At 36.3% G+C, this 22,578-nt stretch overlaps 1 pseudogene and 1 gene segment (V, D, J or C); both read right to left on the bottom strand.

Annotated features, from left to right (window-relative positions):
• Positions 1-22,578, bottom strand: part of LOC127635151 (immunoglobulin kappa constant-like) — a 142,577-nt gene that overhangs the window by 109,861 nt on the left and 10,138 nt on the right.
• Positions 16,738-17,235, bottom strand: LOC127635059 (immunoglobulin kappa variable 1D-13-like; annotated as a pseudogene).

The raw sequence follows: 22,578 nt of genomic DNA, 5'->3' as shown, positions 1-22,578 counted from the left end.
AGCCGTGTGTTATAAAGTGTTTGACTCACAGTTATAAACACTCTCTGATCACTGAAGCGTGTGATGCCAATGCAAAGTGACTCTCTCTGGAAATACCCTCTTTGAGTAAAACAGACATCAATCAATAGAATTAATAGAGTTGATTTCTTCAGAGAGCTCTCACTGACATTATACAGTCTGGATTACTGTGAGAAAAACATACAAATAAGCACATTGTGTCATTGAGTGACTCAATATTATATATTCTCTTTCACATGTTGGAGTGTTTATATAATCTTGAGGTAACGGTAAATGGTTAAACTGGTTTGGATCACTGTCCGCAATGGAGAACCCAGATTCCCCACAGACGACATGAAGATATAATAAATGTTCATGGATTAAATGGAAATGAATGTAGACAATGACAGAGATTTCTAGAGGAATATTTCATCTCTGCTGGTCCATACAATGCTTGTGAATGGTGACCAAAACTTTGATGCTCCAAAAATCCCATAAAGGCAGCAGAAAAGTAATCCACACGACTCCAGTGATTAAATCCATTTCTTCTGAAGTCATATGATAAGTGTACTATTGAATACTACTGATCCATCTCTGTGTAATTCAACAGGGATTTTCTGTTTTGGAGCAGCACTTTCTCTCTCTTTGTCTCCCTCTGCTGGTGTTGTTTCAGATGTACAAGCCACTAATGAGCTTCATTATGAGGGATAATTAGTGGAGGCAGATGTTACAGGTTACTGAGACACTTCAAAACCCCTCAGTTTGTGTCTTTCCATGGAGAGAGGAAGAAGTGTTTGACTGTGAAGTGAATTGTAGTTCTTTGATATTGAGTGAAATTGTGCTGTGTGGTTGAGTGTATTGAAGTAAAGTGTGTGATTGTGTGTTCAAAACAAATAAGAATAGAAAGAAAGAGGGAGGGAGAATCTTCCCTTTATTCTTTTGAATGTTTTCTCCATTTTCTTGTGAGAAATGAGGAGTCGAAGTGTCTTGAAGAAGAGCTGTCTCTCTATTAGAGTTAGTTTTGATATCGGTGCTCTTGACTCTCCTCAAGTCTTGTCTTCAAGAAACTTCCATTTGAGCTGACTCCTGAAAAATCACTTTATCAACACACACTCGATCAAACAAGAGACTCCAGCACTAGATGAATCTATTTGAATACCTGAACAACATGTATGTTACATCACCTCTCCTTTATATGAGCCTGTCCACTGTCTTTCAGTACTTCTGTGACCTCTTAGTGGTTCAACTAAGTTTAGTTTTTTCATTAGCAGCATCTGGTACACTGTGTAACCAGCAGGGGCGGGTCTACGTGGTGGCCAGGGGGGCACCGGCCTCCCTGAAATTCGATTGGCCACCCCAGGTGCCCCCCTATAAGATGTCTTGTGATTGGTTCATTTTACGGCCAATCAGTTTATAGACTCTACTGAAGTTCGTGGATTCAAAGATAAAGATTTTTTAAAGCTTAATAAAGTCATCTTTATTGCCAAAAAAAAGGATACAAATCACAAGTGACTTATCAAAATATACATAACAATTTTCTCAAATAACTACTGTTATCCTTCAGCAACACAAACAAACAAGGTACATCAACAAATCTCTGAATATAACCTCAATTGTTCAGCCATAGGTTGAGCATAGCTAGTACAAAGAACAGAAAACACACTATGAACAAACCAATAATTAAATAGAAAATAAAAATAAAAATAAATAAATTGAAAAAATAAATAAAAAGGGACTTTTTAAATTAATTTAAACGTATCCAAAAGAGAAATCAGTTTAAGGGCTTCTGATTTTTAACAAATTTTAAAGGTTTGCACAAAAGTTTGACCTCATTCATCCAGTGATTAAAGTTGGGTTTAGATTTAAACCATCTGCATTTATGAATGAAAAACTTTCCAAAACATAACAAGAAATTAATAACAAAATCACAATCTTTGTTTTCCAGACAAACACCAAACCTAATTAACTTCCACGTGAGAGGTGGGAGTTCAACCCTCCTAGACCTTAACCAATTCTGCACCTCACTCCAAAAGGGGCACCAGATCACAATCAAAGAAGACATGCTCTAGATTTTCAATAAGTTTTTCACAAAAAACACAATTATTCACATCAAAATTACATTTCAATCTTAAAAATTCTTTAGTAGGATAAATCTCATTTAAAATGTTGAAGTTCACCTCCTTAGCTTTAGGAGGGAGAGGAAAAGACAAATAATTTTTCCTATTTTTTTTATTTCAACCTTATCAAAATCTTTAAGCACATATTCCCGTCTAATTGGGTTTGGGTAATAAGCCTGTAAAAACAAAAATTCTAATGACTCTATTTGTACATTTTTTATCACAAAAATCAGAATCTTCTAAGGAGAGCGGTCTCAGTACTGGGGAGATTTTGGAGTACAACATGTCTTCTTCAACCATTAATCTTAACGGAAGTGGTACAGCTCTAATCATTCTATTAAACATATTAACGGTACATTTCTCACAAAACTCTCTGTACAGTAACACATTTCCATTATCATCCAAGAAATGGGCAATAGCCCAAATCCCTTTAGATATCCATTCTTCAAGATATACAGATTTTCTGCCAAACTTTATATATCTACTATTCCACACTGCAGTGTTGTGAGGAGTGAAGTTATGTTTGAACAATAGTTTCCAATAGAGCAGCACCTGCTGATGGAAGGATGAAAGTTTAACTGGTGCACTCAAAGTCACAACATAACAGAAAGTGTATTCCCCCAGTTTGTTAAAGATAGTATTGGGGACAATAAACCAAAAAGAGTGGCTATTTTGAATGAAGGATTTTAACCATTTCAATTTCAAAACACCATTCATAATGTCAAAATCGATAGCATTCACCCCACCGTCTTCATATTTTTTAATCATGTCCTCCTTTCTAATGTACTGACACTTATTTCGCCAAATAAATTTAAAATTCACCTTATTTATTAATTTAATCAATATGGGCAAGGAGAAGGCTGGATAGATGAGTCTGGACAAACTATCCATTTGAGATAAAAGAACCCTTCCAAAAAGTGTACGATCCCTCTGCAGCATCTATTCAATATGGTCTTACATTTATCTGTCATTCAACACATTTTTATTCTCCATAACATCTTTATCTTTAGAAATAATAATCCCCAAATATTTAACTTCCCTTTTAATTTGTATATTAGATAATGACTGCAAAGGAAACTCCTGCAGTGTTAACATTACACATTTGTTTAGGTTTAAATGTGCCCCGAAGCTTTAGAAAACTGGTTAATCGAATGTAAAGCTCATGGAATTTGATATTCATCCTTTAGAAACAATGTTGTATTGTCAGCAAACTGGCTTATAAGTATATGTCTATCCAACACTGAAAGACCTTCAATACCATTATTTTTAATCAATATAGATAATAACTCTGCAACTATTATAAATAATAATGTTGAGCTTGCCAGTCACCACCGAAACAGAAGAATCCAGCTGTTTTAGTTGAGGTCTGCCTTCTTTCTTTTTTGACTGTTTTCCTCTCTTTCTGCTACTGTTTTTATTGTTTCTAAACTAAAGACTGTTCTTTAATATATTAGCAGAGCACAATGTAATGGTTCCATATTTTATTTTTAAACTGTGGTGTTTTCATTTGAACTGTTACAGTGCTAAAACTCTAACTCTGTGTTACTCAGCTTTTTTGTAAATGAATCTGAAAGAAATGTTGAATGAAACACTATGATGTTTTGGCCAAACCATTTGAATTATTACAGTGGGGGAATTATTTTTTTAATTATTATTATTTGAAAGAGATTGTGAATAAAACTACTGTATATTGTAATGGCCAAACTAATTAAAAGAAAATAGTTGACATCATTTCTGCTTCTGGGTTTTTAAAATTGCTCATTATTAAAATTGCTTTTATTTTATAAACTTGTTAGTTTTATGAAAACACTAAATATAATAAACACTGGCTCTCAAATTTAACTTAATGGATATATACAGGGATGACAAAAAACTATTTATTACTACATTTGTTTACAAGTAACTTTATTCAATTAAAAAAAAAACAATAAAAATCAATAGGATTTACGTAATATACTGTAGAATTTAGCTTTTTTTTTTGGTCACTGGCGGCCACCCCATTTGGAGGAAGTGCCCCAGCATTGCCCCCCCACTGAAAATGCTATAGACACGCCCCTGGTAACCAGAATATGAACAAGTTCACCTTTGCACAAGTCTATTATCTTTAGCTTTAAAGTGTCTTAATGGAGATCCCTGTGGTGGACACCATGATGAAGGCAACGTTTGCAGCCTCATCTTTCATCAACTTCTCATCTAGTTCATCTCTGTGGTTCTTGAGTAATGCCTTTTTAAAGTTTTGCCATGGTCCACATTTTTACAGAATGTTCTGATCTGGTTCCTCAAACCTCTCATACAGATGTTGGAGCTTTATAGGAGGTTTTTTCATTTGCAGCATCTGGTTCACTGTATGGCCAGAAATATTCAGAAACTCCCCTTTTCCCAAGTCTATTACCTGCTGAATCAATGTTTTGCACTTGGATAGGACATGGTCCCTGTGTTTGTCTTTACGGATTCTTCTATTGGCTGGACGTCCACTCATGTCACACAGAACAGATCCTAGATTTCATTAACAAGTTCACTTAATCTGCTGTTATTTACTTGAGCTCTAATGAGTCTGTTCTGACTGGAATTTTCCTAAATGAGACCAAACATGAACGCCTCAGACCATGTTGAACAGACTAATCCAAAATAATCCCTTGATACATAAACTTGTATTATTCATTCACTTTCAGTTTTGTGGCCTGTTTTGTCCCATGTACTGTATGACACGACTAATGCAGCCTAACTAGAAACGTGACCGTTTAAGTCTAAAGAGACGTTCACTTAACAGAGTGTGGGAATGTTCATTAGTGCAGCTCCGTTAGACATTTAGGGTGCTGTATGTCTTTATATTTGTACGGGACAGAAATTCAGTTTGGTAAAGTTTTTGTACTGTGTGAGAGTGACAGAAGGGAATATTGAACTCCTCAGTTTCTCTCTCTGTGTGTTTGTGTGTGTGTTTGTGTGTGTGTGTGTGTGTGTGTGTGTGTGAGCAGCTGCAGTATCTGTCAGTGTATCAGTGCAGTGTGACTGACAGAGGTTTTTGTACGACTCTTTTTCACTGTGTGAACACAACATGATGCTGATGAAAGTCATGATTGCTGTGGATCTAGATTCTGGATGAAGAAGTTCTCCGTCTTCAATTTCAAACTCACTGAACTATTAAAAACTCCCAGACAACTGAAGCATGTGCTGCCAATGCAAAGTGTGTTCATGTAAATGAGTGTGATGGTCACGTCAGATAATGCAAAAACAAAAGTTAGATGTTCCTTATGCAGGAGTTTGCATCTGAAAAATGTTACATGTGTCATATTTGTCTGATGCTAAACGTCTCTGATAATTGAATGCAGTATGAGAGAGAGCAGCATCAACATAAGAGACAGTAGAATTATCACCATGTTCAACATGATGAATGAGGTTAAAGGTCAGAAGTCAAAGGTCATCTTTTTGTTTTAAATAGTGTGGACATTCAAATTTTAAATGTGTAATATTCAATCTGTGTGTCACTATTTAAAGTGTCTTTCTACTTACAGAGAATTACATGAAGTATTTGATCAAGAAAGTACTTTGGTAAAGTTTGACATGTTTTAAAAGGTTTTGAGATGTTAATAGTTGAGAAAGTTGCATTTACTGTAAATGTAAATAAAATCTCTTGTGTTTGAACATGTTCACTGGAGACAGAGCTGCTCTATTCTGAGAGAAACACAATCATTCAACTCTGACAATGCAAATGTGATTTTCACCTCACACTCTCAGATTCACTGTTTGATTGGTTCAATGATCTGAACTGGAACACACCAGTTTCACTTCTGCTCTATTGAGTCGTTTGACAGTTATGAAGTTATTTAAGTGACATCTTCATAAAACATATGCAACTAATAAACTGCACCAGCTCATCTGTAACACGAGATGAAGACTTTTTTCTGTACTGTAGGTCCACAAGGTTGGACAGATTTTGTAATGGTGGAGAGCACCTGTTGTGACATCTGATCATATTATGGTCTGTTCAAAGATCATTAGATGGTTTGTCTAATAGCAAGCACACACTCAAAGTCTCTCATTATGTTGTTCGTGCTGTGGAAGGTTTAACGGGATAGTTCACCCAAAAATATTAATTCTGTCATAATTTACTCACCCTCATGCTGTTCATGTTCATGGTTTCTGTAAGTATCAGGCTAAATAATCACCATCATACACATCACTGCTGGTTTTACAGTTTATTGGACTTCTTGTCCTGGTTGAGCTGCTGTTATTGAGGGACTCTGAGTGACTGTGACCTTCTAATTATAAAAGTTGTATTTGACAAACCTCGAGCAAATGATGTGAGAGTCCAGATGAAGAAGGTGATGAATATCATTGTTGTTGTGTTGATGAAGATCGTGATTCAAGCAAGATAATGTGTACTGTTCAAATCAGCACATGTGGTTCAATGCAGAATGTTAAGTTAATGCTGAATACGGGCTCAACTGTATCAATCGTTCCAATGTCAGTGTGCACACAGTATTTCCCTACTGCTACTCTCTCAAAACCAAAGATACATTTAGTGAGCTATGGTGGTGATGCCATACCTGTAAAGGGATGCTTGGAAGCTGAGATTGCATACGGTAATCGATGTACTACAAAAGAACTGTATGTAGTAAATACAGACACCGCTGTGATAGGACGAGACATGTTTGCGGCCCTAGAACTGCAGCTGTTAGATGGCCGTATTGTTGCATCGCCGTGCTGCACAATAAATACATCTGACACACGTATGGAACCTGAGAAATTGGGTTGTGCAAAAGCATTCAGTTGAAGTCCGTCCTGATGTGAAACCGGTACAGCAGAAGTTACGTTATCTTCCGTTTGCAGTGAGTGAAGCTGTATCACAAGAGGTAAAACATCTCATACAACAGGACATGATTGAACCGATTGTTCTGAATGGGTCTCACCGGTTGTTGTCACTAAGAAGAAAAAAAACTGTAACATCCGACTTTGTGTGGATTTGCGAGATCCAAATAGAGCAGTAGTGGTGAACAGTTTTCCACTTCCTCACATGGAAGAAATGTTCACAGAACTGAGGGGGGTCAACAGTTTTTTTCAACACTGGACCTTCAAAGCGCCTATCACCAAGTATTGGTTCATGAAGATTACTCAGAATCATTCATTACTCATGAAGTCTTATTCCGTTACTAAAGAGTACCATATGGACTGGCGTCAGGGCCAAGTTGCTTTTAGAGACTGATTTCGACCATACTTAAAGGCCTTTCAGGTGTTCAATGTAACCTTGATGATGTCTTTGTTTCAGGAAAGACTGTTGAGGAACACGACAGGATCTTGAATGCAGCAATTCAACGTCTTGAAGCAGCTGGACTTGGAGAAATGTCACAAGACAGACAGAGCTGTCATTTTTAGGGAACACAATTTCAGCTGAAGGACTTCAGACGGATGATTCTCATGTTCATGCAGTTTTACATGCACCACGACCGACTGATATTCCCAGTTTATGGTCTTTCCTTGGGCTCACATCGTGGTACTCATAATTCATACCTGACTGATGCAGTGATTGAGCCTCTCAGAGCATTACTTTGAGGATCTTCTTCGTTCACCTGGACATCTGATGCACAGACCAGTTTTGAGCAGGTTAAAGACCTCATAATTAACAGCCCTGCATTGTCGCTCTTTGACCCTGAGTTACAAACTATCATTACAACCAACACCTCTAACTATGGTCTGGGCGCTGTTCTAACTCAAATGCACAGGGACGGGTCTGAAAAGACTGTTGCTTTTGCATCACGCACCTTGACACAGGCAGATCGCCAGTATTTTACAATTGAGAATGAAGCGTTAGGGTGGCAAAAATTTACCAAGGGTCTATGTGCTGACCTACAGCCATACTACAGACTTTAACATGAGCTCTCTCTTCAGGATGATTGTGTGGTAAGAGGTACACACAGACTGTTAGTACCAGAGATGTTGAGATCGCAGTTCATTGCCTTGGCTCATGATACACAGCAAGGTATAGTGAGAACCAAGCAGAGACTCCGAGAACTATAATGTTGGCAGGGCATGGACGCCGAGGTTAAGACTGCCATCATGTCGTGCATCACATGCCAATCACATGACAAGTCAGCGGTCGTTCGCACATCGCCACTCCAGTCACTCAATTTCTTGCAACTGTATTCAGCTGTGAGGGTAACCCGAAAGAACAAATTTCAGATCATGGATTTCAGTTCATGTCATAAGAGTTTGAGATGTTTCTGCAAAACTGAAGTATCATCCATCGAACGTCCTCTGTGTACTACCCTCGTGCAAATGGAGAAGTTGAACGCTTTTAATCGAGTAAACCTCACATTTACAGGCAGACAGAAGGTCACTAATGTATTTCTTTAGGTCACTAATGTATTCCTTTACAGGAAGCCAATGTAAAGTAGCTAAAATTGGAGAAATGTGATCCCTCTTTTTAGTTCCGGTAAGAAGTCTCGCTGCAGCATTTTGGACAATTTTCAGGCAAGAGATCACAGTTTAAGGCAGGCCAGAGTTTAGGGAATTACTGTAGTCCAGGTGTGATGTTACGAGAGTTTGGATTACAGTCTCCAAATCTTTTGTGAGTAGAAACTGTTTTAATTTTGCAACCGATCTCAGGTGAAAGAAACTTCCCTTTACCACAGTACTGATTTGTTTCTCAAAATTTTTTAACATTTTCGCAAATTTAGAAATTCATTTTGCATTTTTAATGTCCGAAAAAGAGGACGTATGGTCACCCTAGATGAAGGTTGTTTTATATATTGATGAAAATTGTGTTTCTGAGCGTGAACAACATTAAATAATTCAACAATTATATAAGAAAACAGTTGAACATCTTTTCCACCGTAATTATTGATCATAATATTATAGTATATACACATGTATAAATGTTTAAATATAATATTATAAGTAGAATTTGACGTTTAAGTCATTTTTACTCTCTGTACTGTTTCAATATTAGAACATCCAACAAATCTTAAAAAAAAGTGAATGACACAATTTCAGTGATCAAGGTGCGACATTCATCAGTTCCTTCATTCAGCCGTACAGAATGTTCTCTAATGGGTTATTTCAGGTTTTTATTTATATTTTAAATTCAGATTCATTATTATTTCTTTCTTTATTTGTCATGATTATATTTGATTATTGTTCATAAATGTTTCAGAGAGGTTACTGATGGACAGAAACTGACACTGGTGAGAATTGCACCTGCTGTGTCTCCCCTTGTGGTCAGAAATGTCAATTTAATGTATTCCTCCATCCTGGGGTGTGTGTATGAGTCTGTCGAGTAGCCCATTTACAACTTGATGAATAATACATTAATGCACTCACAATATGCACTTTAAACTCAGCCATGTAGTGAATTAATATTAAAAGTGTAAAATCAACCCAAAAAGAACAATTGATGTTTTTATTACACAGAAGCATTCGCCTTTTAACAGCTGTTGTGTAAAACGTGCTTCCTGAACATTCTGCAACACTGGATTGCATTTGTTGTAGGTGATGATGACATCATCAGTGGAAGTTAATTAATTAAATAATTTATCTATGGGACTCTGAAGTTTCCGGTCCAGCTGAAGTTCATCTGGTGACACTCCAGTTGTTTCCTGCACTGCAGAGTTAATGGAGAACATCAGCTCGGAAGGTGTGCATCCCATTTCTTGTGGTTTTCTTCAACATAAGACGAGATCATGTATTTTAAGGTATGGTTTACCCGTTTCATCATATTGTTCTGGGGATTGTAAATTGAGGTGAGAGTGGTTATAATTCATTACATTCCCCATCTGCAAATGATATTATGTGAACTATTTGAGGTGAATGTAAAAATGTGCATGAATTGTATGTTGAAATGTTTCATTTAGTTTCAGTGACAGCACTCGAGCTGGTATAGACTCCAAACGTTTGTTCAAAACCTGATGATCATGTTATCCAGCATGATTTGAGAATGTATCAAAAGAGCATCTTGTGTTCTTCAATGAAACGATGAAATCTGATCTTTTGCACAAACGAGTTGACATGTTTATTTGAAGTGTTGATGGTGTTACGATGGTGAACATCTGCTGATGGAGCGGCTCTATTCTGAGAGGAACAGAATCACTCCACCCTGATGATGCAAATATGAGTTTCACTGTTTGTGTGAAATGAGACAGTTGAGTTTGACTAATGGAGAGATGAGCTTTGATCATATTCATCAGTTTACTCTGAGGCTGATCTCAGCAGTCATACTGACCTTATGAATGTTTCAATCAACTGTTCAAAACTCAATATCAATGATGCTGTTTGTGTCACACACATCTGCTCAGTGTTTGTGCTGTTTATCATCTCTGGAAACTTTCAGTTGATCACACTGAACTAAAGTCTTACAGTGTGCCGATATATCATAGAAAATCATCAACATTATTAATGATTTATGTTCCTTTTTCCATCAATCATTTTTCTGTTTCACTGTTTTACAAATAAAATGTATTCATTAGTGTGTGTGTGTGTTTGTGTGTGTGTGTGTGTGTGTGTGTGTGAGTGTGTGTGTGTGTGTGTGTGTGTGTGTGTGTGTGAGTGTGTGTGTGTGTGTGTGTGTGTGTGTGTGTGTGTGTGTGTGTGAGTGTGTGTGTGTGTGTGTGTGTGTGTGTGTGTGTGTGTGTGTGTGTGTGTGTGTGTGTGTGTGTGTGTGTGTGTGTGTGTGTGTGTGTGTGTGTGTGTGTGTGTGTGTGAGTGTGTGTGTGTGTGTGTGTGTGTGTGTGTGAGTGTGTGTGTGTGTGTGTGTGTGTGTGTGTGTGTGTGTGTGTGTGTGTGTGTGTGTGTGTGTGAGCAGCTGCAGTATCTGTCAGTGTATCAGTGCAGTGTGACTGACAGAGGTTTTTGTACGACTCTTTTTCACTGTGTGAACACATCTTTACTGTTGATGTAATGATAACTCTGACAGTAATAATGTCCTGCATCTTCAGTCTGGACTCCACTGATGGTCAGAGTGAAATCAGTTCCACCTTGAGATCCACCGCCACTGAATCGCTGAAAACTATCACCATACCGAGAATTTACGCTATATATGATGAGTTTTGGAGCTTCTCCAGGTTTCTGCTGATACCAAGCTAAACCCCAGCCATATATTCCAGGATCAGTTTTACACTTTATAGTGACTTCTTCTCCTGCAGTTTTAGTCACAACTTCAGTCTGAGTTACAGTGACTCCTCTGGATTCTGATCAGGAGAAAATAACGTTTGATGAAAATCTTTAAATTGACTGTATATGTAAGTCTTAAAAATCAGTAAATCAGTGAGAAGATTTCATTTGATGTTTACCTGGAATAAAAGCTCCCAGAATCCAAATAAAGATGAAGAAATTCATTTTTGTGTTTGTTGGTTTTGTATCTTGAAAAACAGCCGTGTGTTATAAAGTGTTTGACTCACAGTTATAAACACTCTCTGATCACTGAAGCGTGTGATGCCAATGCAAAGTGACTCTCTCTGGAAATACCCTCTTTGAGTAAAACAGACATCAATCAATAGAATTAATAGAGTTGATTTCTTCAGAGAGCTCTCACTGACATTATACAGTCTGGATTACTGTGAGAAAAACAGACAAATAAGCACATTGTGTCATTGAGTGACCAATATTATATATTCTCTTTCACATGTTGGAGTGTTTATAAAATCTTGAGGTAACGGTAAATGGTTAAACTGGTTTGGATCACTGTCCGCAATGGAGAACCCAGATTCCCCACAGACGACATGAAGAGATAATAAATGTTCATGGATTAAATGGAAATGAATGTAGACAATGACAGAGATTTCTAGAGGAATATTTCATCTCTGCTGGTCCATACAATGCTTGTGAATGGTGACCAAAACTTTGATGCTCCAAAAATCCCATAAAGGCAGCAGAAAAGTAATCCACACGACTCCAGTGATTAAATCCATTTCTTCTGAAGTCATATGATAAGTGTACTATTGAATACTACTGATCCATCTCTGTGTAATTCAACAGGGATTTTCTGTTTTGGAGCAGCACTTTCTCTCTCTTTGTCTCCCTCTGCTGGTGTTGTTTCAGATGTACAAGCCACTAATGAGCTTCATTATGAGGGATAATTAGTGGAGGCAGATGTTACAGGTTACTGAGACACTTCAAAACCCCTCAGTTTGTGTCTTTCCATGGAGAGAGGAAGAAGTGTTTGACTGTGAAGTGAATTGTAGTTCTTTGATATTGAGTGAAATTGTGCTGTGTGGTTGAGTGTATTGAAGTAAAGTGTGTGATTGTGTGTTCAAAACAAATAAGAATAGAAAGAAAGAGGGAGGGAGAATCTTCCCTTTATTCTTTTGAATGTTTTCTCCATTTTCTTGTGAGAAATGAGGAGTCGAGTGTCTTGAAGAAGAGCTGTCTCTCTATTAGAGTTAGTTTTGATATCGGTGCTCTTGACTCTCCTCAAGTCTTGTCTTCAAGAAACTTCCATTTGAGCGACTCCTGAAAAATCACTTTATCAACACACACTCGATCAAACAAGAGACTCCAGCACTAGATGAATCTATTTGAATACCTGAACAACATGTATGTTACATCACCTCTCCCTTTATATGAGCCTGTCCACTGTCTTTCAGTACTTCTGTGACCTCTTAGTGGTTCAACTAAGTTTAGTTTTTTCATTAGCAGCATCTGGTACACTGTGTAACCAGCAGGGGCGGGTCTACGTGGTGGCCAGGGGGGGCACCGGCCTCCCCTGAAATTCGATTGGCCACCCCAGGTGCCCCCCCTATAAGATGTCTTGTGATTGGTTCATTTTACGGCCAATCAGTTTATAGACTCTACTGAAGTTCGTGATTCAAAGATAAAGATTTTTTTAAAGCTTAATAAAGTCATCTTTATTGCCAAAAAAAAGGATACAAATCACAAGTGACTTATCAAAATATACATAACAATTTTCTCAAATAACTACTGTTATCCTTCAACAACACAAACAAACAAGGTACATCAACAAATCTCTGAATATAACCTCAATTGTTCAGCCATAGGTTGAGCATAGCTAGTACAAAGAACAGAAAACACACTATGAACAAACCAATAATTAAATAGAAAAAATAAATAAATAAATAAATAAATAAATTGAAAAAATAAATAAAAAGGGACTTTTTAAATTAATTTAAACGTATCCAAAAGAGAAATCAGTTTAAGGGCTTCTGATTTTTAACAAATTTTAAAGGTTTGCACAAAAGTTTAACCTCATTCATCCAGTGATTAAAGTTGGGTTTAGATTTAAACCATCTGCATTTATGAATGAAAAACTTTCCAAAACATAATAAGAAATTAATAACAAAATCACAATCTTTGTTTTCCAGACAAACACCAAACCTAATGAACTTCCACGTGAGAGGTGGGAGTTCAACCCTCCTAGACCTTAACCAATTCTGCACCTCACTCCAAAAGGGGCACCAGATCACAATCAAAGAAGACATGCTCTAGAGTTTCAATATTTGTTTCACAAAAAACACAATTATTCACATCAAAATTACATTTCAATCTTAAAAATTCTTTAGTAGGATAAATCTCATTTAAAATTTTGAAGTTCACCTCCTTAGCTTTAGGAGGGAGAGGAAAAGACAAATAATTTTTCCTATTTTTTTTTATTTCAACCTTATCAAAATCTTTAAGCACATATTCCCGTCTAATTGGGTTTGGGTAATAAGCCTGTAAAAACAAAAATTCTAATGACTCTATTTGTACATTTTTTATCACAAAAATCAGAATCTTCTAAGGAGAGCGGTCTCAGTACTGGGGAGATTTTGGAGTACAACATGTCTTCTTCAACCATTAATCTTAACGGAAGTGGTACAGCTCTAATCATTCTATTAAACATATTAACGGTACATTTCTCACAAAACTCTCTGTACAGTAACACATTTCCATTATCATCCAAGAAATGGGCAATAGCCCAAATCCCTTTAGATATCCATTCTTCAAGATATACAGATTTTCTGCCAAACTTTATATATCTACTATTCCACACTGCAGTGTTGTGAGGAGTGAAGTTATGTTTGAACAATAGTTTCCAATAGAGCAGCACTTGCTGATGGAAGGATGAAAGTTTAACTGGTGCACTCAAAGTCACAACATAACAGAAAGTGTATTCCCCCAGTTTGTTAAAGATAGTATTGGGGACAATAAACCAAAAAGAGTGGCTATTTTGAATGAAGGATTTTAACCATTTCAATTTCAAAACACCATTCATAATGTCAAAATCGATAGCATTCACCCCACCGTCTTCATATTTTTTAATCATGTCCTCCTTTCTAATGTACTGACACTTATTTCGCCAAATAAATTTAAAATTCACCTTATTTATTAATTTAATCAATATGGGCAAGGAGAAGGCTGGATAGATGAGTCTGGACAAACTATCCATTTGAGATAAAAGAACCCTTCCAAAAAGTGTACGATCCCTCTGCAGCATCTATTCAATATGGACTTTATCTATGTCATTCAACACATTTTTATTCTCCATAACATCTTTATCTTTAGAAATAATAATCCCCAAATATTTAACTTCCCTTTTAATTTGTATATTAGATAATGACTGCAAAGGAAACTCCTGCAGTGTTAACATTACACATTTGTTTAGGTTTAAATGTGCCCCGAAGCTTTAGAAAACTGGTTAATCGAATGTAAAGCTCATGGAATTTGATATTCATTCTTTAGAAACAATGTTGTATTGTCAGCAAACTGGCTTATAAGTATATGTCTATCCAACACTGAAATACCTTCAATACCATTATTTTTAATCAATATAGATAATAACTCTGCAACCATTATAAATAATAATGTTGAGCTTGCCAGTCACCACCGAAACAGAAGAATCCAGCTGTTTTAGTTGAGGTCTGCCTTCTTTCTTTTTTGACTGTTTTCCTCTCTTTCTGCTACTGTTTTTATTGTTTCTAAACTAAAGACTGTTCTTTAATATATTAGCAGAGCACAATGTAATGGTTCCATATTTTATTTTTAAACTGTGGTGTTTTCATTTGAACTGTTACAGTGCTAAAACTCTAACTCTGTGTTACTCAGCTTTTTGTAAATGAATCTGAAAGAAATGTTGAATGAAACACTATGATGTTTTGGCCAAACCATTTGAATTATTACAGTGGGGGGAATTATTTTTTTAATTATTATTATTTGAAAGAGATTGTGAATAAAACTACTGTATATTGTAATGGCCAAACTAATTAAAAGAAAATAGTTGACATCATTTCTGCTTCTGGGTTTTTAAAATTGCTCATTATTAAAATTGCTTTTATTTTATAAACTTGTTAGTTTTATGAAAACACTAAATATAATAAACACTGGCTCTCAAATTTAACTTAATGGATATATACAGGGATGACAAAAAACTATTTATTACTACATTTGTTTACAAGTAACTTTATTCAATTTAAAAAAACAATAAAAATCAATAGGATTTACGTAATATACTGTAGAATTTAGCTTTTTTTTTGGTCACTGGCGGCCACCCCATTTGGAGGAAGTGCCCCAGCATTGCCCCCACTGAAAATGCTATAGACACGCCCCTGGTAACCAGAATATGAACAAGTTCACCTTTGCACAAGTCTATTATCTTTAGCTTTAAAGTGTCTTAATGGAGATCCCTGTGGTGGACACCATGATGAAGGCAATGTTTGCAGCCTCATCTTTCATCAACTTCTCATCTAGTTCATCTCTGTGGTTCTTGAGTAATGCCTTTTTAAAGTTTTGCCATGGTCCACATTTCTACAGAATCATGATGTTCTGATCCGGTTCCTCAAACCTCTCATACAGATGTTGGAGCTTTATAGGAGGTTTTTTCATTTGCAGCATCTGGTTCACTGTATGGCCAGAAATATTCAGAAGCTCCCCTTTTCCCAAGTCTATTACCTGCTGAATCAATGTTTTGCACTTGGATAGGACATGGTCCCTGTGTTTGTCTTTACGGATTCTTCTATTGGCTGGACGTCCACTCATGTCACACAGAAGAGATCCTAGATTTCATTAACAAGTTCACTTAATCTGCTGTTATTTACTTGAGCTCTAATGAGTCTGTTCTGACTGGAATTTTCCTAAATGAGACCAAACATGAACGCCTCAGACCATGTTGAACAGACTAATCCAAAATAATCCCTTGATACATAAACTTGTATTATTCATTCACTTTCAGTTTTGTGGCCTGTTTTGTCCCATGTACTGTATGACACAACTAATGCAGCCTAACTAGAAACGTGACCGTTTAAGTCTAAAGAGACGTTCACTAAACAGAGTGTGGGAATGTTCATTAGTGCAGCTCCGTTAGACATTTAGGGTGCTGTATGTCTTTATATTTGTACGGGACAGAAATTCAGTTTGGTAAAGTTTTTGTACTGTGTGAGAGTGACAGAAGGAAATATTTTTTAAATTGACGTATTTAAAGATATTAAATGAAATATTTATGAAAGATGCAAATACGAGTTGAACTCCTCAGTTTCTCTCTGTGTGTGTGTGTGTGTGTGTGTGTGTGTGTGTGTGTGTGTGTGTGTGTGTGTGTGTGTGTGTGTGTGTGTGTGTGTGTGTGTGTGTGTGTGTGTGAGCAGCTGCAGTATCTGTCAGTGTATCAGTGCAGTGTGACTGACAGAGGTTTTTGTACGACTCTTTATCACTGTGTGAACACATAACCACTGATGTAATGATAACTCTGACAGTAATAATGTCCTGCATCTTCAGTCTGGACTCCACTGATGGTCAGAGTGAAATCAGTTCCACCATTTAGATCCATTTCCACTGAATCGCTGAAAACTATCACCATACCGAGAATTTATGTCATATATGATGAGTTTTGGAGCTTCTCCAGGTTTCTGCTGATACCAAGCTAAACCATCAGCTATATATTCCAGGATCAGTTTTACACTTTATAGTGACTTCTTCTCCTGCAGTTTTAGTCACAACTTCAGTCTGAGTTACAGTGACTCCTCTGGATTCTGATCAGGAGAAAATAACGCTTTGATGAAAATCTTTAAATTGACTGTATATGAAAGTCTTAAAAATCAGTAAATCAGTGAGAAGATTTCATTTGATGTTTACCTGGAATAAAAGCTCCCAGAATCCAAATAAAGATGAAGAAATTCATTTTTGTGTTTGTTGGTTTTGTATCTTGAAAAACAGCCGTGTGTTATAAAGTGTTTGACTCACAGTTATAAACACTCTCTGATCACTGAAGCGTGTGATGCCAATGCAAAGTGACTCTCTCTGGAAATACCCTCTTTGAGTAAAACAGACATCAATCAATAGAATTAATAGAGTTGATTTCTTCAGAGAGCTCTCACTGACATTATACAGTCTGGATTACTGTGAGAAAAACATACAAATAAGCACATTGTGTCATTGAGTGACCCAATATTATATATTCTCTTTCACATGTTGGAGTGTTTATATAATCTTGAGGTAACGGTAAATGGTTAAACTGGTTTGGATCACTGTCCGCAATGGAGAACCCAGATTCCCCACAGACGACATGAAGAGATAATAAATGTTCATGGATTAAATGGAAATGAATGTAGACAATGACAGAGATTTCTAGAGGAATATTTCATCTCTGCTGGTCCATACAATGCTTGTGAATGGTGACCAAAACTTTGATGCTCCAAAAATCCCATAAAGGCAGCAGAAAAGTAATCCACACGACTCCAGTGATTAAATCCATTTCTTCTGAAGTCATATGATAAGTGTACTATTGAATACTACTGATCCATCTCTGTGTAATTCAACAGGGATTTTCTGTTTTGGAGCAGCACTTTCTCTCTTTGTCTCCCTCTGCTGGTGTTGTTTCAGATGTACAAGCCACTAATGAGCTTCATTATGAGGGATAATTAGTGGAGGCAGATGTTACAGGTTACTGAGACACTTCAAAACCCCTCAGTTTGTGTCTTTCCATGGAGAGAGGAAGAAGTGTTTGACTGTGAAGTGAATTGTAGTTCTTTGATATTGAGTGAAATTGTGCTGTGTGGTTGAGTGTATTGAAGTAAAGTGTGTGATTGTGTGTTCAAAACAAATAAGAATAGAAAGAAAGAGGGAGGGAGAATCTTCCCTTTATTCTTTTGAATGTTTTCTCCATTTTCTTGTGAGAAATGAGGAGTCGAGTGTCTTGAAGAAGAGCTGTCTCTCTATTAGAGTTAGTTTTGATATCGGTGCTCTTGACTCTCCTCAAGTCTTGTCTTCAAGAAACTTCCATTTGAGCGACTCCTGAAAAATCACTTTATCAACACACACTCGATCAAACAAGAGACTCCAGCACTAGATGAATCTATTTGAATACCTGAACAACATGTATGTTACATCACCTCTCCCTTTATATGAGCCTGTCCACTGTCTTTCAGTACTTCTGTGACCTCTTAGTGGTTAAACTAAGTTTAGTTTTTTCATTAGCAGCATCTGGTACACTGTGTAACCAGCAGGGGCGGGTCTACGTGGTGGCCAGGGGGGGCACCGGCCTCCCCTGAAATTCGATTGGCCACCCCAGGTGCCCCCCCCTATAAGATGTCTTGTGATTGGTTCATTTTACGGCCAATCAGTTTATAGACTCTACTGAAGTTCGTGATTCAAAGATAAAGATTTTTTTAAAGCTTAATAAAGTCATCTTTATTGCCAAAAAAGGATACAAATCACAAGTGACTTATCAAAATATACATAACAATTTTCTCAAATAACTACTGTTATCCTTCAACAACACAAACAAACAAGGTACATCAACAAATCTCTGAATATAACCTCAATTGTTCAGCCATAGGTTGAGCATAGCTAGTACAAAGAACAGAAAACACACTATGAACAAACCAATAATTAAATAGAAAAAAAAAATAAAAATAAATAAATTGAAAAAATAAATAAAAGGGACTTTTTAAATTAATTTAAACGTATCCAAAAGAGAAATCAGTTTAAGGGCTTTCTGATTTTTAACAAATTTTAAAGGTTTGCACAAAAGTTTAACCTCATTCATCCAGTGATTAAAGTTGGGTTTAGATTTAAACCATCTGCATTTATGAATGAAAAACTTTCCAAAACATAACAAGAAATTAATAACAAAATCACAATCTTTGTTTTCCAGACAAACACCAAACCTAATTAACTTCCACGTGAGAGGTGGGAGTTCAACCCTCCTAGACCTTAACCAATTCTGCACCTCACTCCAAAAGGGGCACCAGATCACAATCAAAGAAGACATGCTCTAGATTTTCAATAAGTTTTTCACAAAAACACAATTATTCACATCAAAATTACATTTCAATCTTAAAAATTCTTTAGTAGGATAAATCTCATTTCAAAATTTTGAAGTTCACCTCCTTAGCTTTAGGAGGGAGAGGAAAAGACAAATAATTTTTCCTATTTTTTTTATTTCAACCTTATCAAAATCTTTAAGCACATATTCCCGTCTAATTGGGTTTGGGTAATAAGCCTGTAAAAACAAAAATTCTAATGACTCTATTTGTACATTTTTTATCACAAAAATCAGAATCTTCTAAGGAGAGCTGGTCTCAGTACTGGGGAGATTTTGGAGTACAACATGTCTTCTTCAACCATTAATCTTAACGGAAGTGGTATAGCTCTAATCATTCTATTAAACATATTAACGGTACATTTCTCACAAAACTCTCTGTACAGTAACACATTTCCATTATCATCCAAGAAATGGGCAATAGCCCAAATCCCTTTAGATATCCATTCTTCAAGATATACAGATTTTCTGCCAAACTTTATATATCTACTATTCCACACTGCAGTGTTGTGAGGAGTGAAGTTATGTTTGAACAATAGTTTCCAATAGAGCAGCACCTGCTGATGGAAGGATGAAAGTTTAACTGGTGCACTCAAAGTCACAACATAACAGAAAGTGTATTCCCCCAGTTTGTTAAAGATAGTATTGGGGACAATAAACCAAAAAGAGTGGCTATTTTGAATGAAGGATTTTAACCATTTCAATTTCAAAACACCATTCATAATGTCAAAATCGATAGCATTCACCCCACCGTCTTCATATTTTTTAATCATGTCCTCCTTTCTAATGTACTGACACTTATTTCGCCAAATAAATTTAAAATTCACCTTATTTATTAATTTAATCAATATGGGCAAGGAGAAGGCTGGATAGATGAGTCTGGACAAACTATCCATTTGAGATAAAAGAACCCTTCCAAAAAGTGTACTGATCCCTCTGCAGCATCTATTCAATATGGACTTATATCTATCTGTCATTCAACACATTTTTATTCTCCATAACATCTTTATCTTTAGAAATAATAATCCCCAAATATTTAACTTCCCTTTTAATTTGTATATTAGATAATGACTGCAAAGGAAACTCCTGCAGTGTTAACATTACACATTTGTTTAGGTTTAAATGTGCCCCGAAGCTTTAGAAAACTGGTTAATCGAATGTAAAGCTCATGGAATTTGATATTCATTCTTTAGAAACAATGTTGTATTGTCAGCAAACTGGCTTATAAGTATATGTCTATCCAACACTGAAATACCTTCAATACCATTATTTTTAATCAATATAGATAATAACTCTGCAACCATTATAAATAATAATGTTGAGCTTGCCAGTCACCACCTAAACAGAAGAATCCAGCTGTTTTAGTTGAGGTCTGCCTTCTTTCTTTTTTGACTGTTTTCCTCTCTTTCTGCTACTGTTTTTATTGTTTCTAAACTAAAGACTGTTCTTTAATATATTAGCAGAGCACAATGTAATGGTTCCATATTTTATTTTTTAAACTGTGGTGTTTTCATTTGAACTGTTACAGTGCTAAAACTCTAACTCTGTGTTACTCAGCTTTTTTGTAAATGAATCTGAAAGAAATGTTGAATGAAACACTATGATGTTTTGGCCAAACCATTTGAATTATTACAGTGGGGGAATTATTTTTTAATTATTATTATTTGAAAGAGATTGTGAATAAAACTACTGTATATTGTAATGGCCAAACTAATTAAAAGAAAATAGTTGACATCATTTCTGCTTCTGGGTTTTTAAAATTGCTCATTATTAAAATTGCTTTTATTTTATAAACTTGTTAGTTTTATGAAAACACTAAATATAATAAACACTGGCTCTCAAATTTAACTTAATGGATATATACAGGGATGACAAAAAACTATTTATTACTACATTTGTTTACAAGTAACTTTATTCAATTTAAAAAAACAATAAAAATCAATAGGATTTACGTAATATACTGTAGAATTTAGCTTTTTTTTTTGGTCACTGGCGGCCACCCCATTTGGAGGCAGTGCCCCAGCATTGCCCCCCCATTGAAAATGCTCTAGACACGCCCCTGGTAACCAGAATATGAACAAGTTCACCTTTGCACAAGTCTATTATCTTTAGCTTTAAAGTGTCTTAATGGAGATCCCTGTGGTGGACACCATGATGAAGGCAATGTTTGCAGCCTCATCTTTCATCAACTTCTCATCTAGTTCATCTCTGTGGTTCTTGAGTAATGCCTTTTTAAAGTTTTGCCATGGTCCACATTTCTACAGAATCATGATGTTCTGATCCGGTTCCTCAAACCTCTCATACAGATGTTGGAGCTTTATAGGAGGTTTTTTTCATTTGCAGCATCTGGTTCACTGTATGGCCAGAAATATTCAGAAGCTCCCCTTTTCCCAAGTCTATTACCTGCTGAATCAATGTTTTGCACTTGGATAGGACATGGTCCCTGTGTTTGTCTTTCACGATTCTTCTATTGGCTGGACGTCCACTCATGTCACACAGAACAGATCCTAGATTTCATTAACAAGTTCACTTAATCTGCTGTTATTTACTTGAGCTCTAATGAGTCTGTTCTGACTGGAATTTTCCTAAATGAGACCAAACATGAACGCCTCAGACCATGTTGAACAGACTAATCCAAAATAATCCCTTGATACATAAACTTGTATTATTCATTCACTTTCAGTTTTGTGGCCTGTTTTGTCCCATGTACTGTATGACACGACTAATGCAGCCTAACTAGAAACGTGACCGTTTAAGTCTAAAGAGACGTTCACTTAACAGAGTGTGGGAATGTTCATTAGTGCAGCTCCGTTAGACATTTAGGGTGCTGTATGTCTTTATATTTGTACATGGACAGAAATTCAGTTTGGTAAAGTTTTTGTACTGTGTGAGAGTGACAGAAGGGAATATTGTTTAAATTGACGTATTTAAAGATATTAAATGAAATATTTATGAAAGATGCAAATACGCAGTTGAACTCCTCAGTTTCTCTCTCTGTGTGTGTGTGTGTGTGTGGGTGTGTGTGTGTGTGTGTGTGTGTGTGTGTGTGTGTGTGTGTGTGAGCAGCTGCAGTATCTGTCAGTGTATCAGTGCAGTGTGACTGACAGAGGTTTTTGTACGACTCTTTTTCACTGTGTGAACACATAACCACTGATGTAATGATAACTCTGACAGTAATAATGTCCTGCATCTTCAGTCTGGACTCCACTGATGGTCAGAGTGAAATCA

The sequence above is a fragment of the Xyrauchen texanus genome, chromosome 42 (assembly GCF_025860055.1).
Source record: "Xyrauchen texanus isolate HMW12.3.18 chromosome 42, RBS_HiC_50CHRs, whole genome shotgun sequence".
In the NCBI taxonomy this organism is placed as follows: domain Eukaryota; kingdom Metazoa; phylum Chordata; class Actinopteri; order Cypriniformes; family Catostomidae; genus Xyrauchen; species Xyrauchen texanus.
This window is presented reverse-complemented; position numbering and strand designations above follow the sequence as displayed.